We start from the raw sequence: 18272 nt of genomic DNA, 5'->3' as shown, positions 1-18272 counted from the left end.
TGGTTGAGCTAATTGGCGTTCATGCTCAGACTGGCTGGTACCTTGATGAGACCCGAGGGGGACCTTCCTTGCACCAGGTGAACGACATCCAACAGGGAGCAAGGAAGCCACCTACATCCCTCAGGTGTTTACTTTCTACAAACTGGGGAGTTGCTTAAGGCGGGGCTATGCCCTAAGCTTATCCAAACCTGCGAATCACGTGGGGGCCCTTGCTAGAAAAGACCAGGGTTCCGGGCTTAATCCTTGGGGGGCAGAGGCCTGTGTGTCCATGTATCTAACAGTGTCCTTGCTGACCTTTGACCTGTGGCTTGGGCGGCCCCTTGGGGTTCAACAGCCGCTGTAACTGGCTTTTTGCGGGGCTACCGTTAGCATAGGCTAGGGCAGGGCCTGCAAGAAGACAATTTTTACATTTTTCCAAAAACTCATCTGTTTTTCTCCAACTTCCATTTCACATGGTGAATGGATTTTAGGGATGGTTGTGTAATGCCTGGTGATGTCACTTAAGGTTAAATTATTTAATTATATATTTATGTATTTACTGACGACTTTTTAGAAGAGTACTCCCTACCCCACAACGTGGGGCTTGAACTCAGCCCGCAGAGATCAAGAGCCGCAGGCTCTACCCACTCAGCCAGCTAAGTGGCCCCAGGTTAAGTTTTAGAGCCCCCGCCTTTCTTCTTGTTGTTTTTAAAGAAACTTTTAAACTTTTCTTCGGGATGTGCGGGTAAGCGACACATACACAGAAAGCCATTTGAAAACATAGGTCTGTGCTTATGTTTATCCTGTCTTGTGGAAAGTCTCACGAGGATACTGGATAAGCTGGAACAATGGGTGCCTCTGGGGAAGCGAACCCAGCCAGAAGGATGGGAGATATCTGATATCCCTTCATACCGCCTGAGGTATGTACGTGTGTCTCTATACTTAATAGTTATATAGCGTTTTGTCAGCTCAGGTGCACACAGTTGGATTAACCCTTGGTACATGACACCTGGTCATTACTGATCTGTTGCTGGCTATGTCTGTTTGGCTGCTTGTTTGTTCCCAGGCTGCTTAGTATCTAATAAATACCGGGGAACCCACCTCCCAAAGCTGGGGGCATAAACATAACCTACGTCTCTCTCCTACAGCCATCAGCCTAAAACCCCCACATACTTCACTCCTTTGCTTCATCTTTTCAGCAAGCTCTTTTGTATCTACATGTAATCTTCAAAAACATAATTTTAGGAGCACCTGGGTGGCTCAGTCAGTTAAGCATCTGCCTTGGGCTCAGGTCATGATCCCAGGATTCTGGGATCGAGCCCCACACGGGGCTCCCTGCTCTGCAGGGAACCTGCTTCTCTTCCTCTGCTGTTCCCCTGGCTTGTATGCTCTGTCTCAAATAAATAAATGAAATCTTTAAAAAAAACCCCAAAAGACAAAACACAATTTTAATTTTTAAAGAGCTTAAAAAGGGTATGTAATTTTCTATGAATCCCCCCTCATTTATTATATGGCTAAAATCATCCAAATTGCTGTCACTGTCATTCGCCTGACTCATGTGTTATATTCTATGGTGTGAAAATAGTAGTTTATTCATCTGTCCTCCTGTCAATGGGCACCTGAATTATATCCCGGTCTTTCTGAATCATGTGGGTATGATCTATGATCCTCCCAGAAAGTGTCAGAGGTTAAGTGAATGTACACATTTTTGGTGACTGTTTAAGAGATTACACCAAAGTGGTGGCACCAATTTCCATTCCCACCAGCAAAATAAGAAATACTGGGGGGCCACATCCTTATACTCGGTATTATCAGATGTCTTAATATACAGATGTCCAATTAATATACAATGATTAATATACAATTAATATACAATGACATTTCACTATGGTCTTGATTTGCATTTTCCCTGCATGTATGACTTCAGCAAAAAACAAACCAAAAATTGCTTTTCACAAAAGTAAGGACAGCGGGGTGCCTGGGTGGCTCAGTGGGTTAAGCCTCTGCCTTTGGCTCAGGTCATGATCCCAGGGTCCTGAGATCGAGGCCCGCATCAGGCTCTCTGCTCAGCAGGGAGCCTGCTTCCCTTTCTCTCTCTCTGCCTGCCTCTCTGCCTACTTGTGATCTCTGTCAAATAAATAAATAAAATCTTTAAAAAAAATATATATATATAGGGGTGCCTGGCTGGCTTAGTCGGTAGAGAATGAGCCTCTTGATCTAGGGGCTGTGAATTCAAGCCCCACACTGGGCACAGAGCTTACTAAAAAAATACATATATATATGGAAATATATATAATATATAAGTTATTTTATATGTTACATGTAATATATAAAGTATATAAATATATATAATATATATAAATATATAATATATAAAATTATTTTATATATTATATATATGTGACTCATAGATTAGAGATCTAAGTGAAAGAAGGGTATCATTTATTGGCGACAATAAGTCACGATTTTCCTCCAATCCCATTCACCAATTACACAAGTTGACTGTTTTTTGAAATCCAGATCGTAAATTTTCATCTTCCCTGATAATCAACCTGGGGCTTTTGCCAATTAAACTGAAGAGGAGGCATCACTAACATCTTTAACAGATGGATTTCAAATGCACTGTATTTGGACAGTGTTTAAACAGATCAGAAAATTCTGTTGCTAAGTTTAAACCTGCAGAATGAGGTTTTTCCAGGTGCCTCCTTTTCACTGTCCTTCAGCAACAAAATCACAGAGCAAGGAAAGCCATGGCCAAACATGCTTTTCAAGATATTTTCACCACAGGATGTTTCTCTAGAAATGAGTTACTTTCTCATTCTTTCTATATCATCTTCATCCTGATTTTTAAAAAAGATTTTATTTATCCATTTGAGAGAGAGAGAGAGAGAGAGAGAGCTTGAGAGGGGAGAAGGTCAGAGGGAAAAGCAGACTCCCTGCAGAGCCCGGAGCCTGATGCGGGACTTGATCCTGGGACTCCGGGATCATGACCTGAGCCAAAGGCAGTCGCTTTACCAACTGAGCCACCCAGGCACCCCTGATTTTTTTTCTTTTAATGCTTATCAGGTAGTCCCTTTCAAGAGAAGGTCAGATTTTCAACGCTTGTCCCTTTTTATTTTTTATTTTTTTAAAGATTTTATTTATTTCACAGACAGAGATCACAAGTCAGACAGAGATCATAAGTAGGCAGAGAGGCAGGCAGAGAGAGAGGAGGAAGCAGGCTCCCTGCTGAGCAGAGAGCCCGATGCGGGGCTTGATCCCAGGACCCTGGGACCATGACCTGAGCCGAAGGCAGAGGCTTTAACCCACTGAGCCACCCAGGCGCCCCGTCCCTTTTTAAAGGAAATATGGAAACTCTCTGTAATTTTGATAATTTAAGTCTTTTGCCAAGAGATACACGGTGCACCTCTGAATTATATGAGATTCTCTTTATCCCTCTAGATCTCTTTATAAAGCATTATAAAGATTGAGAGGCAGTAAAATGTAAATAACATACACTCTAGGGCCAGTGTGAGTTGGAATCCTGGCTTTGTGACCGTGTGGCCTTGGGAAGGCTGCTGTGTACTCCTGTTTTGTCATCAATAAAATGGCAATGCTAATAAAGCTAGGACGGTTACAGGGATGAACAGATTTTCTCTATGCAAAGGACAAAGAGCAATGTCTAGTGCCAAGGCTGTACTCTCTAAGTGTCAACCATGACTATTTATAATAACAGAGCACATGTATTAGTTTACTATAATAGTTACCATGTATAATAAGAGCTCACACTCATTCAGAATTGGTGATTCCAATTAACTAGGCACAGATATTGTTGTCCATGGAAATAAATTGGAAGCAAATAAGCCCGTGTTGATTTCACCCAACCCTTCTGAGTTGCAGATTTTCTATGTTTTCATGCCAGTTTCAGGATACCTGTATTATTTTTTGAGAGCGAGCACCAGCCCGGGGGTGGGGAGGGGGGTTGGGGAGGGGTGAAGAAGAGAAAGAATCTTAGGCAGGCTCCACACCCAGTGCAGAGCCCGACGTGGGGCTCGATCTCACAACCTTGAGATCATGACCCGAGCAGAAATCAAGAGCTGGACACTTAACCGATTAAGTCACCCAGGAGCCCCAATATATGTATATTAAATGAGGAATTCAAAGGGACTCATTGAATATTGCTCAAGTAATGGCTTTCTTTTTGAAGAGAAAAAGACATTGCTCATCTGACTTCTGTCCTTTCTCCTAACTTTCTCCGCTATGGATATAGGAATGAATGAATGAATAAATGTTTATCCAAGTATAAATGACTCCCAAAGAGGGTGTCAAGGCAGACAGGAGCAAAGCTGACTTCTTTCTCTGCCAGGAATTTATTTGTTCAACTGGTAGTTTTTTGAGTTCACACTATTGCCTGGCTCTGTACCGGCTGTGCAGTACAGATTGATAATGCGAGACAGACAAGACCCAAAGGCTCTAAGAAGCTCTGCTCTGGCATGTTTGAAGCAAAGTAAGAAGCATCAGTGACCAGTTGGTTCCCAGAAAGAAAAAAAAAAAAAAGCCTTGTAAAAAGTTGAAAAAAAAAAAAGTCTGAGCTCACTTATGATGAAAGAAATGCAAGTTAAAATAAATTGAAATACCCTTTTTATCTCGTCTGAACAGGGAAGATTAAACACACCCATATTATCGAAAAAGCACATAATGCTATGCTCCGACTACTCCCCACACCGCACTTCTCACACTGACTGCTCCTGAGAATCACCTGGGGACCTTGTTAAATGCAGATTCTGACTCCAGCGTGTCTCAAAATTTAACATGAGCGTCCGATCACCTGGGGACCTTGTTAAGGCTCGGATTGTGATTTCACTGCCTCTCAGACCTTCCTGTGTGGAAGAATGACCCGGTGATGTTGTTAAAAACAGATTCTGGGCAACCAACCCATGAAGAGGTATTCAGCCTTACTAACTATGAGGGAATGAATATTAAATAACCATAAATTCCTCTCTTTCCACTCTTATCAGATCAATACAAATTAAGAATGCTGGTAACATCTACCCTTCGCAAGCGCGCAGGGAGTTTGGTCTCCTAATGCACTGCCGGTGGGAGCGCGAGTGTTTACAGCCACGGCAGGGGGCAGTTCGGCAATCCCCTCTTAAATGTGCCCTGACAGTGATCTGTCAATTCTGCTTTCCACCTGTGCTCTAGGGAAACATCTGCCCATGCGCACAAGGGATGTCTGTGGCGACAGCACTGTCATAGTAAACATAACAAAACAAAACACCATTGAGAAATAGACTAACAGCCCAACAACAGCCCAACCACAGGGGACTGGCCAGGTTAAACTGTGGTTTAGCCATACCGTGGACTACCAGGCAGCAAACAAAAGCAATCATTCAGACTTATGTCCACATGCACGGTTAGAGCTCCAGGTACACTGCACTGAAGAAAAACCAAGTTTCACACGGTCAGAATTAAAGAGCTACTCAAATCCGTATAGGCTTTCAATGGTGAAAGTGAAAATCCAGAAAATAAGAGGTGCTGGAAGGATACACACTGGCTGTGTGTTGAGCAAGATGGCGGCCAGGTAGTGGCTTGAGGGAGGAAGGACTGGAGAGTCTGGAAGTGTCTGTGTAAGAAGACATGATCCTCAGTGTTATCTCCTTTTTTAAAAAAAAAACGGAATGAATTCCCACACTGCTTGACAGTTAATAAGTTAAATAGTTTAAAAAAAGCAATAATTAAAATAACTCAATTATGGTTCTGTCATACAATGGAATGCATTCTATATGACCATGACGGAGAATAATGTATTTCCTTGTGCACTGATATGGAATGTTCTTCAAGATATGTTAAGCGAGGGGCGCCTGGGTGGCTCAGTGGGTTAAGCCTCTGCCTTCGCCTCAGGTCATGATCTCAGGGTCCTGAGATGGAGTCCCAACTTGGGCTCTTGGCTCAGTGGGGAACCTGCCCCCCCCCCCCCCGCCTGCCTCTCTGCCTACTGGTGATCTCTCTGTCAAATAAATAAATAAAATATTTTAAAAAAATGTTAAGCGAAATATTCAAAGGAAAGAACGGTATACAAATTATGTTATTGTGGTTATGTATGCATTTCACATGCATACATACATACATACACACAATAGCATAGTAAAAACATACATATATAACAGCATCTCTCTATGAAATTTAACACACACAGGCACTCAGATATACAGACACACTTGAATGCAGAGGAGATGGGGGACTGGTAATATGAATTATTCCTGGGGACAGGACAGACGTTGTCTGAATGACACCTTGATATACACTTTTTGGCACTCTCTTAAGTTAAAAAATTTCAAATCATAAAATTTGGCACACCCCAAGAGTGTATAAAACGCAAATGTGCAATTTATGGACTAAAACAAACACCGTTGTAACTACCAACAACTTAAGGTCTAGAACATTCTTCGCACCAAAGCAACTCTTCGCATGTTCCCATCCATTAGGTTCTCCTGCCTTCTGCCACCTTCTTCCACTAGCTTGAATTTTGTGTAATTCTTACTTAAAAACAGTTCGGTCACTGTGCATCAAAGATACTTCAATTAAGAAAAAACAACAGCAGTAGTTTTGTCGCCTAAATAATGTTGCTTATTTTGCCACTTTTGGAACCGCATGGCTAATATTCCTTCCATTGCCTCTTTAAGTTTGTGAGACGCACCCTGGTGTGGTAGGTAGCTGCCTCGGATTTTCACTCTTGCATAAGCTCCACACGAATTTACCACATGTTTTATACCTTCGCTGCCAAAGGGTAGTTTCCATTTTGGTAATTATGAGCAACATCGCTGTGAACATTCCTACACAGCTTCCGTGGTTCTTGTGTATAAGCTGCTTTATGCCCAGAATCTGCATTTTAACAAGACTCACCGCCCCCCACCGCCGCCACCCTGACTCTCGTGTGCAGTAAGTGTGAGAGGGTAAGTGTGAGACGGGCAGCGCGTGGGGGAGGAGGACTAGACGGATCATAGCCCAGGCTCACCCCCAACTTTCCTAGGGACTCTCCAAACTATTTTCTGATGTGACCATATCAACTTAGGTTCCCATCAGCGTCTGTGACTTTTAAAATGAGAATGGAAAAAAAAAAAAAGAAAAAAGGAACTCGTTAAAAAGTCACTAGGGCACGGTCTTCATTGAAAATGTTAATAACCACTACCGAGGTCTTCACTTCCTCTTCTCTCCTTTCTGCTCCCACACCCCAGCCCCTCCCCTTCCCGGATTAGAATATGAAACGCTGAGATGAAGTCCTGGAGGATACCGTGTGCGCCACAGAACGGATCAGCGCCCTTTATTTATAGAGAAAACAGCCTCCCGTCCACCTGCTGGCTCCTACAGGTTTGGTAGTTCCTGAACTCGGAAGGAATGTGGTCCCAGAAGAAGGAACTAAGCTTCTAGACCTGGGGGAGGGTGTGGCAGAACCGGGCTTGTCCGTTGTCTTCCCTCATCCCGGGAAACGTGAATTTCCGATCCCTTTATGACAAGGCTGGAAGCACTCAGGCCAACGGTCACCCGCGGGTGCTTTGAGGGTTTCTGTGTCTTGGGCCACACAACCTCCCTGACTCTGACATTGTCTGAGGGCTTTTGCTCTGGGGCCGTTCATCTGTTTAGCAAACATGAATGGGGTTCCATCCGGTTGTGAGGTCGCTCACCTCTAGGAGTGCGACAGCAAGCCTTGAAGGAAGTCACAGAGGGACGAGGAGGGAGTGTAAGGCAAGAGGCAGGTACAACACACCGTGCGGGAAAGGGTCGCATGGCGGTCGGGGAAAGCATCCTGCAGCAGGCGGGTTCGTAACCCCGGACGGATGGGGCGAGTAGGTCTTGGGCAGCTGGAGAAGTGAGGCGAAGAGGGCTTCAGGCAGAAGGGACAGCTTGTGCCAAGACCGGGAGGTGACCGGATGGCCCTTTTGAGGACCTCGGTCTGGCTGGAGGTGGGTGGAATGCTGGCGGGAAGGCAGGGGAGGCGTGGGAAGGGGACGCAAGGGTCTTGTATGGCAAGCGGGACCCCTTTAACCCTTTCCTGCTTCTCCTTTCCAAACCTCTATCCCTATTCAACCACGGACACATCCAGAGGCAGATCCCAGACTTGGTCTGACAAAGGTGAAGGTTACTTCCCCTCTCCTCCCCCGAGAAACAGCAACACTGGCCAGGTAATGACTCTGACAGTGAGAACAGTGGACACTCACAGACGCTCGCCCCATGCTGGGGGCTGGGTTAGAACACGTTCTTTGTGGATCTCACCAGAATCCTGCTCGCCACACACGTGTGCTTTGAGCAAGTCTCTTAACCTCTGGAGCCTCAACCTGTAAAACGAGGGTAATAATCCTACCTACCTCAGCTGGTTTGCCCGAGCATTGAAAGGGAATGTGGGGCACCTGGGTGGCTCAGTCGGTTAAGCGACCGACTCTTGGTTTTGGCTCGAGTCTCGATCTCAGGGTCGTGAGATTGAGCCCTGTGTTGGGCTCCATGCTGAGCATGGGGCCTGCTTGAGATTCTCTCTCCCTGTCCCTCTGACCCTCCAACCCCCTGCTCGCAAGCTCCTTCTCTCTAAAAAAATAAATAAATAAATAAATAAATAAAATAATAATAAAAGGGAATGTATTAAAGGGATCGACAAACTAAGTAAATAATGAAGACTATCACTGATAATTACTATTGAATCGTCCACCTACTCCCATGACACTACACTAGTTTTGAAAACTGTGAAATATAATAACAGTTATTTATAAACGTGATCGACTTCAATACCCACGTCGTGCTGGGCATGCTGGGGCTGCATCCGTGAGACAGACAGAAGGGGGCTGTGTTTGGAACACTCGGTGTTCAGCCATACTATAATGCAGCCCTCGTGTGATCCTGTGTTTAGTTAGGCTAGTGCTTTGAGATTTTTTAACAGAGACCAAATAAAAGTGACAGATAAAACAGGAGGTTATTTCTGGTGGACGGTGCTCTGAGAGATCATCCAGGAACCCAGCTCCTAGCTTATTCCTGTACTGTCCCCTGGAGCGTCTCCCTCAAGGCGAGCACCCACACCTGAGATCCGGTCCATGGGAAGGAGCAAAGAGCGAGAGGAAGGCAAGCAGCTGCCTTTGATAGAGTGACCCAGTGTGTGTGTGTGTGTGTGTGTGTGTGTGTGCGCGTGCCACTTCTTGGTTGTGTCCCCTTGGTCAGACTTTAGTCACATGGTCCCATGTAGCTGCAAGGGAGTCTGGGACTGTGGCTTCTAACAGGGTGGCTGTGTGCCCGACCAACCCCTGGTGGGCTTCTGGGAACTGACCCTCCTGAGACACAGGCACAGTCACAAAACGACCCCTCGGCAAGATTACTCACTGCAGCTCTCGGACGGTGCAAAAGCCAGGACACACCCCAAGTGTCTGTCTACAGGTCACTTGCTGAATAAACTGTGGTAAAGCCACATAATGACATACTATGTAAAAGAAAAAAACAGACTGAGGAATCTATATACTCCTATGGTAAGATTTTCTGAATATATTAAGTGAAAAAAAGCAAGGGAAGCAAAAGGGTGGGGGATAGTGGAGGAGCATATTCCTATTTGCTTATGTTTGTATAGAGACCCTGGAAGGCTAGAGCGTAGCAATCGCTGCTGGCGCCCCACCCGTGTCCCCTCGCCCTTGTCACCTTGTCACCTGGTTTCCAGCTCTCAGTACCTGCGTTATTTTCCTGGGGTTTTCTCTGTTGGCCAGCATCCCCTTTGCCCACCTGTGCAGGAGCCTGAAAGATGTGGGCTGGTCGTCTCGTCCTGCCACCTCAGGAGAGGCTCTCAATCAGCAAATGCTGGGCGTGGGTGAATAAATACCTCAGCTCCCTCGCCCCACAGTGCGGACCTCCGAGGCATCAGTTCCTTCCTGCCTCCCAGGGGCTCCCAGCAGGAGTCAGGGCCAGATGCCCGGGGTGGTGACTGTGCGGGTAACACACTCCGTATCAGCTTTCTCTCCTGTCTCTCTTCTCTACCATCCCACTACGGTCGTCTCCGGGGATCACCTCCCAAAGAAGCTACTTGCTCTCTAATCCTTGTCTCAGGGTCTGCTACTGGGGACACCGCAGTAGGAGCAAAAGAAAACCAAAAAGAAAGAAGAATTAGGAAAGAAAGAATGAAAGAAAGGAAGGAGGGAAGGAAGGAAGGAAGGCAGGCAGTTACCCGTACAGACCAGGAAGGGAACTCTGCAGGCTGGAAGAGAGACATCTCAAGGTATACCATCCTATATTGTTTTGTTTTGCTATTTGGACATTGTGAATGCATGAATTATTCATGCAAGCGCTCAGAAAACACATTAGTGATTCTAGTCTTAAAAAGAACACATTGGCTGCTGGGGTAGAGTGAACGGGTTTTGGCGGAGCCCTACTCCTGCCGCGCTCACTTCTGCTGGATGTCAAACCACTTCCCATATTGGAAAGGTGTGAGGCCGCCCAGCTGCTCTCCCTGCTCTGTTAGGGCCATGAGTCCCAGGTTGCAGATGGAACAGGGAAGTTGGATGGGATGGTGAATCTTGGCATTGCCTGATTGGTGGTGAACCTATGACTTTGGACCTCAGTCCAAAAGGTCGACACAGTAAATATCCATGCTACTTTCCTCTCAAAGTTGTAAGGAAAATACTGGATCTGGTAAAGAAGTATGCATGCCTGGCGCGCCTGGGAGGCTCAGTGGGTTAAAGTCTCTGCCTTCAGCTCAGGTCATGATCCCAGGGTCCTGGAATCGAGCCCCGCATCGGGCTCTCTGCTCCGCGAGGAGCCTCCTTCCCCCCCATTTCTGCCTGCCTCTCTGCCTACTTGTGATCTCTGTCTGTCAAATAAATAAATAAAATCTTTAAAAAAAAAAGTATGCGTGCCTGACAAGCTTATGGATGCTATATCAATCAATCAACCAATCAATATGGTAAATGTATTTAACTTGAGGGGCTGGGCTTATAAAAAGTGTACAAAGAACTAAAATGTGTGATGTTTTCACCAGAGACACTCATTGAGGAATAAGACAGCCTAGAGAATATTCAAAAATATCTAAGACAGAACTGGTCAAGTCATAGCTCTACAGCTTGGAACAAATGGTTCCAATTTAATTTTAATTTTTTTAGATTTTATTTATATGAGAGAGAGAGAGAGCACATGCCTGGTGGGGGGAGGGGCAGACTCCCCGATGAGTGGGGAGCCCCACACGAGGCTTGACCCCAGGGCCCCAAGATCATCACGGAAGTCAGACGCTTAACCGATGGAGCCATCAGGTGCCCCCAAGTGATTTCCTACTTCTGGGCCTTAGTTTTCTCGTTTGTAAAAAGAGCATTACTGCATTGTCCACTGTTCAGGGCCGCTGTCACGTGCTCGCAAGAGTGGGAGCGGAGCAGTCAATGAAAAATGACTCTTTCTATCAATTACTAGTGATACCCCAGGCTTCCTTTGACTCAGTTTCTGTAACGGAGGGTCTAATAATCAGACTTCTATGCTTGCAAGTAACAAAACACCCCTCTTCTTTTTTTTCCTTAGGAAAAAAATAATAATTTGTGCCCAAGAATGCAAGGTTAGGAGGACGTTTTCATTTCAGCTCTGGCTTCGTCCAGGGGCTCCAACATCCTGCCGGCTTGGTCCTCCTGGGCTCCTGTCAGCACAGCTGTGTTGTGCGTCCGCCTGCTCTCAGGCCCCTCTCTCGGGGGCCGGGTGGCCTCTGACCCCGCTCCGGGGCAGCTGCGCCTCCCCGCTCCTTGCTCTTGACTAATCCCCTCTCCCTCGGCGAGACGGAGAGACTCACTTCAGCCCTGGGGAGGCTTGGTTGCCTTGTCTCGGGTCCTAGGCCCATCCTCTCGACCAGGAGATGACAAACTATGGTCTACATCGGGCCGCTGCCTGTTTCTGAAAACGGGTTTTGTGGGAACGCAGGCTCCTTTGCCAATGTTTATTGTCTAGGGCTGCTTTTATGCTAGAACCGTCACGGAGACGGGATGGCCCCCTACCCCTGAAATCTTTACTACCAAAGATTTCTGTTGAAATCAGCCACCATTTCTGTTGCTTTAGAAAGATTTTGCTGACCCTTGCATTGGCCCCGTGTCTTTGACCAAGGTCAGGGAGTACGCGGGTTGGCCAAGCGTTGGACCATGCCCTCCTCTCATGAAGGGAGTCTGTCGGCCCCATTTGGAGCATACAGGCTGGAGATGGGGATGGAGTGGATCCCCAAGGATCATCCAGGAAATGCTCAGGGAAGGAGGTAGTTAGAGGGAGCAGAGGCTCAAGACCTCCGCAGTGAAGCTTTATGGTTTTGTATGACCACGCGACCCTTCTTCTTTTGGGGAGCTGGTTGTGGTGGGATGGCAGGGTTGGGGGAGGTCATCAAGAGGATATGACCACTGGTTGATCTGTGAGCTGGACCCCAGCAACTGGAGGCTCCTTACTCTCTCCCCAATCCTTGAAATATGGGTTCTGCTTGCCTTCCCGGCTCCCAGAAGCTGCCCCAAGGACATAGCCTTGAGATAGTGATGTGGTGCTTAGACCGTCTGGGTGGTACATGACCGAACCAGTTATGGCCTCTACGTAGATTTTTTTTTTTTAAAGATTTTATTTATTTATTTGACAGACAAGAGATCACAAGTAGACAGAAAGGTAGGCGGGGGGAGGGGGGAAGCAGACTCCCCACTGAGCAGAGAGCCGGATGTGGGGCTCGATCCCAGGACCCCAAGATCACGACCTGAGCTGAAGGCAGAGGCTTTGACCCTCTGAGCCACCCACGTGCCCCTCTATGTAGATTTTTAAGGGGCGCCTAGGTGGTGCAGTTGGTTAAGTGTCTGACTCTTGGTTTTGTCCGAGGTTGTGATCTCAGGCTCAGGAGACCAAGCCCCGCGGCGGGCTCCAGGCTAAGTGCGGAGTTGGCTTAAGACTGTCTCTCCCTCTCCTTCTGGCCATCCCCACCTCTCATAAATAAATCAGTCTTTAAAAAAATTTTTAAAAATTAAGTCTTTAAGATTTGGCAGGAAGGTGCGGAGATCTGTTCATCTTGCGGCTGTTGCCCCAGACAAGCGTCATGTGTAAGTTCCCTTGCTTATTAAACCTACCATCTGCCAGTCTGGAGCGGCCTGACTCTTTTCTCCAGTATGGAGCCGGTTTCAGATGACTCCCAGGAAGCTCCCCAAGAGGTCTTACACCAACAGCTAGTTCTAGAAAGCTACCGATGGTCCGAGGGCAGGATGGGCTAGTCCTACCTCACTGAGTTCCCCAGACCACAGAGCTGCTCTAGCCCTGGGCGCATGCCTCAGTGGAGAACGATTCCTGGACTATTTCTATACCAGAGCAGAGAAACCCCTCTGGGTTGGCTGAATTGGGATGGGGTTAAGCTGGAGTTGCCTGTGACCTTATCCTTCTGCCATGTACAGAAAACCCGTCTGCAGGGGCAAAGAATAAAGCCAAGCAAAGATCTGCCATGATGGGCACGATCATGAAAGAAGACACACACAAGACCACCTCCCTGCCATAGGTCCCCAGGTCTCCAGGTCCCCAGAGCAGCTCTGACCCCTGTGTTTCTTTCTCAGGTTCTGGAAACTACCTAGTGTCTGTCCCAGAAGTGTTCTTACTTCTGCTAGTTTTTGTGTGTTTCCTGTTGCTCGTAACCAAAAGTGTCGACAATATCTTATCAAGCCGTTGAGAAAGACCAGAGAGGGGCTCCCCTCGCCTGGAATCAGGAAAAACCAAAAAGCCTAGGGAGAAGCTGCGGGGTATGTGAAAGATACAGCATAGAGGACGAGGTACAGAGTCTAGAAAAGAAAACAAAACAAAGGGATAAATGTGGAATATCTGAGTCTCATTTATGGCAGAGAAAATACCTAAGAATTCCCAGAACTGATAAACTAGTTCTGGCTTCTGGTCTCCTGACGTCTGGTGGCCAAGCTTTCACTGCAGATACTTCCCACATTTTTGTTGTCACGTGGGTCTTACAAGCATTTAAGCCTTGGATTAAAAGTACCTCTAAGAAGGAACTAGTTTTGGGGCGCCTGGGTGGCTCAGTTAGTTAAGCCCCTGCCTTCAGCTCAGATCATGATCTCAGGGTCCTGGGATCGAGCCCCGCATCAGGCTCTGTGCAGTGCCTGCTTGAGATTCTTCCTCTCCCTTTCTCTCTGTGCCTCCCTCCACTTGCGGGCTTGAGCTCTCTCTCTAAAATAAATAAACATAAAAAAAAAAAAAGAAAAGAAAGAACTAGTTTAGAGGTGCCTGGCTCGCTCAGTTGGTAGAGGCTATGATTCCTGATCTTGGGGTTGTGGGTTCCAGCCCCACATTGGGGGTAGAGGTGACTTTAAAACAAAGACTTAAAAAAAAAAAAGGGAATGAACTAGTCACACATGAGCTGATATGGAATGATTTCTGAATCTTAAGCCCTGGATGGTGGCGTGAAACTATTCCAAACTGTCAGGGTGCTTGCTGTGTAGAGAAAGTGCCTGGCACATAGTAGGTCCTTAATAAACTTTGTGGAAAAAGTCCTGAAAGATATATCGTTAAATGGAAGAAAAAGAGAAAAGAGAAGACACTATGTAGATTAAAGGGCCATTTTAGTTAATTAACAAAGAAAAGAAACAAAATCTATATATACAAGCGTGGATAAGCACGTAATTGCTTTTGGGGAAGGGAGTTGAGAATCTGGTGTGGGAAAGAGAAGAATTTTCCATTAGATACCACATTGAAATGTTTGAATTTTTCTACTCTGTGCATGATTAATTTTTCAGTGAAAAATTTACTGTAATGGAAAGATCTTCGATAAAGCAAATATAGTGGCATGGTGATTGAATCTTCATGCAAAGAATATGGGTGTTTACCAGAAAACTCTTTCAACTTTGCTGTATGTTTGAAAATTTTTACCAAAAAATTATTGGGACTTGTTTACTTTAAAAAGTTCTCCCTTATGATGAAATCAAAGGCCAGCCCTGAAGCTGGTTCCCACGCAGCTCTCAGAAGGGAGGACAGTTCCCTTGGCAGTGGGTGGAGGGCTCTTTCTGCATAAAAACACCAAGGTTTACACTAGTAGAGTAAAAACATCTGAGTTGGATTAGGGCAAGGGCTGAGTCTACAGCAAGGACTTCTATGTTGGTACGGCCTCAAATTCTCCACTGGAGCCCTCCGTCTTGTTCAGTGACAAGAGACCCAATCAAAGCTTCTCTCTCTGGGAAGGTTGGGATTTGTTGGGGATACCTAACAGAAACCATTGGCCATTTGAATCAGAACAGGAACTTATGGGCAGCACGTGAGTCAGCCAAGTGCCTCAAGGAGCACGGAGAGCCCGGCTCAGGTAATGGGCAGAGAGGGAGGCCGGCCAGCCAGGTGTCACCATGAAGGGCATACCCGTACTGGGGGTATGGATGGTGCAGGGGGACAACTCTGGTACTGATGCCGGGAACCTCTAAGCTGCACCCCATTCTCCCCACACCCCTTGCTGCCACCATCACACACTGCTCAGGCCTCTGCTGAAATGCTCTCACTGTGAATGAACTTGGATCTGACCCGTGGTTTGTGCTTCTTGCTCACGCTTGGGCTGGAGCATCTGAATGGCCAAGCCCAGGTCATGTGCTTGCCCTCCAGCCGCAAGGAAGTGGTGGGAGTAGCTGATGTCCACCAGCTTGTACAATGGCAGGCGGGACACCGCCTTCCACCCAGGTGAACACAATGACATGCCCTCCGCACAGGAAGGAGTCGGCTCCCGAGCAGCCCTACCAATGATGAGTGTGAGCCCGTGACGGTTCACCAAGGATGCGTGCGCACCGAGAAGGCGGATCATTAGTTTTGCTACTGCGTGTGGCTACACCAAGTGACTGCCTACTATGTGCCAGCTACTTAACGTGTATTATTTTATTTAATCCTACTTTACAAGATTCTAAGATAGGGGTACCATTATTGTTCACGCTAAAGCAAAAGAAACTGAGGTTCAGAGAGGTAAGGTCACTTGCTGGGTCATATCTCCGAGAAGACGCAGAACTGGGATTCAAACCCAATTCTTTCTGATTCCAGGGCCCTTGTTCCTAACCGGTACCCTCTACTGCCAGCTGTTCCGGTCCTCCATGGGCCTGCCAAGCTAGCCAGGCAGGAGAGGTCTCGGAATGACTTCCTGACTCGCCGCCTCAAACAATTTGCTTCCGTATTGTACTTTCTCAACACGCTTGTGTTGAAAGGGATTTTCAAGTAGTATTGTAGGGGAAACATCATTTCATTCATCCAAATAAATACCAAATACAGGATACAGCAATTCCATAGGCAATAGTAGGCAGAAGGGATCACTCATAGTCTGCTGTAATGGTCAGCTTTTGCCGTGTAACAACCAACCTCAAAATCTCAGTGGCTTTCTACAACGAATATCTATTTTCTTTTTTATAGGTCTGGGAGTTCACTGTGGCTCTGCTGGGTTTGGCTCTAGGCTGAGGGTTGGCTTGAGGTCAGTTCCATTGGTCTGTTCATTTCCCCTTGGGTTATCAGCCACACGGGCATGTTCGTCTCATGACCAGGTCTCAAGGCCCCTTGAGAAGGATAATAGGATAAGGCACACCATACAGGCACATTGAAAGCCCCTCTTCCCATCAGGTCCACGAGAATTCCATTAGCCAAAGCAAAAAACATGGCTTTGCCCAGAATCAGTGGGGTGGGGAAACGCGTTCCACCCACCATGATGCCAATGGGCAAGGGAAGATCCCTGTAGTTCCGGACCAGGGAGGGAGTGTCGAGTTGGAAACGACAATCTAGCACAGCTGTTCACATTGAAAACAGGAATCCAGTCACGAGGTGAATATTGATGAAGACTGACAGATACATTTACACTACTCATATCTAAAGCGCTAGGCTGAAAACCCAAACATTGAGAAGCATTGTGGCTCGGGACTTGTTCTTTTTCATGGAAAACTATCCCGGGGATGTGGCACTCTCCTCTTTGCCTTGGGTTGTAATGCTGCATCCCACCGCGAGGGCGAAGCACTAGTCATTATTTTCCAGTTTCTGGCTTCCACTTGTCAGTAACAACAGCAGGTAGAAGCTGATTCACACCTGCTTTCCCAGCATTGTTACCAATAGTGCCTTTTCGCTCCCAGAGGTGTCCTAGTTTGGATGAGGAACTATACGATCATCTTATGTTATAAATGGGGCACTCTTTTCTCCTGAAATCAACTTCCCAGGAGCCTAACACACCCCGAGGAGCACCAATCTTTTTTCTCTTTTCCCCCTCCTCTTCCCTTCTGGAAAAACGCTCCAGTTACAAATGACCTCTCTCCCTCCAGACCTGCTTATGTTGCCGTCCACCTTGGAATGCTCATCCCCCATTCCTCAGTTCCTGCTTTTCAGCCATGCCTCCTACGCATCGCTGACTTTGCACAGGCAGCCTCCCCTGGGTGGTCCAAATCTGGGTCACACGGCTTCCTCGTCGTGCTTCTGTGTCCCCCCCTAGAGCCCTCAGGTGCTGTGGTAAATATGTATTTGCCTGTCTGCCTTACTTGACTGTGAGCTCCCAGAGGGCAAGGACCCTGACAGCCTCGTGACACCAACACCCTATGTACGCCCCTTTGGCCATTGGTATTTGCTGAATGAATGCAACTGCTGTCATTGGTTTAATGAGGGTTACAATATATATCAGATACGCACAAAACGTAGAGAATAATTCTCCCATCAACCTCACATCAACCTCAAACACCACAGGCACATTTCTCTTTTAGGGTTTTCCCACTGGCTTTTCCCTCTGGAATTCTCTTCCTCTTGATATCCACATGGCTCCCTTCCTTGCTCTCTCCCTCATTATAGGCTTTGTTCCACTCTTAACTCATCAGGGAGGCCTTCTCTGACCACCCTATTTAAAACCTTAAGCCCTCTTCCCATACCAAATGGCCCCCAGAGCACTCGTTACCTCCTGACACTGTATAACACACTTATGTGCTCTGTTTACTGTGTGTTGTCTGTTTCCTCATTCTGGAAGGCAGATTCCACAAGGGCAAGGATCATTCTCTGCTCAGTGATTACCCCCATGTTTCCAAAAATGCAGGCGGCACATAGTAGGTGCTCAAAAAACACATATCGAACAAGTGAATGAGTTCAATGAACATTTACTGAGCACTTTCTTCTGGGGGGCCAGAAGGGTCAGAATCAGTCTCAGACCCCCAAACCCACAATTTTGGTAGAGGAAACAATGGCACACTGGATAATAAACCACTTCAAGGCAGGGGCTCAGTCATATGACCTGGTATCCTCCTAGCCCCTCGGGCCTGTTACTAGTTCTACACATGTGCCCGGAACGATTCTACCAATGAACTGCCAGTATCATAACAGTTGAT

The 18272-nt window shown here is 46.8% G+C and overlaps 1 protein-coding gene across 1 annotated transcript in view; it reads right to left on the bottom strand.

Moving 5' to 3' along the window:
* ZFP64 (ZFP64 zinc finger protein) overlaps positions 1-18272 on the bottom strand; it is an 86921-nt gene that overhangs the window by 20570 nt on the left and 48079 nt on the right. The gene's annotated exons all lie outside the window — the stretch shown is intronic.

The sequence above is a fragment of the Martes martes genome (assembly GCF_963455335.1).
Source record: "Martes martes genome assembly, chromosome: 9".
NCBI lineage: Eukaryota > Metazoa > Chordata > Mammalia > Carnivora > Mustelidae > Martes > Martes martes.
This window is presented reverse-complemented; position numbering and strand designations above follow the sequence as displayed.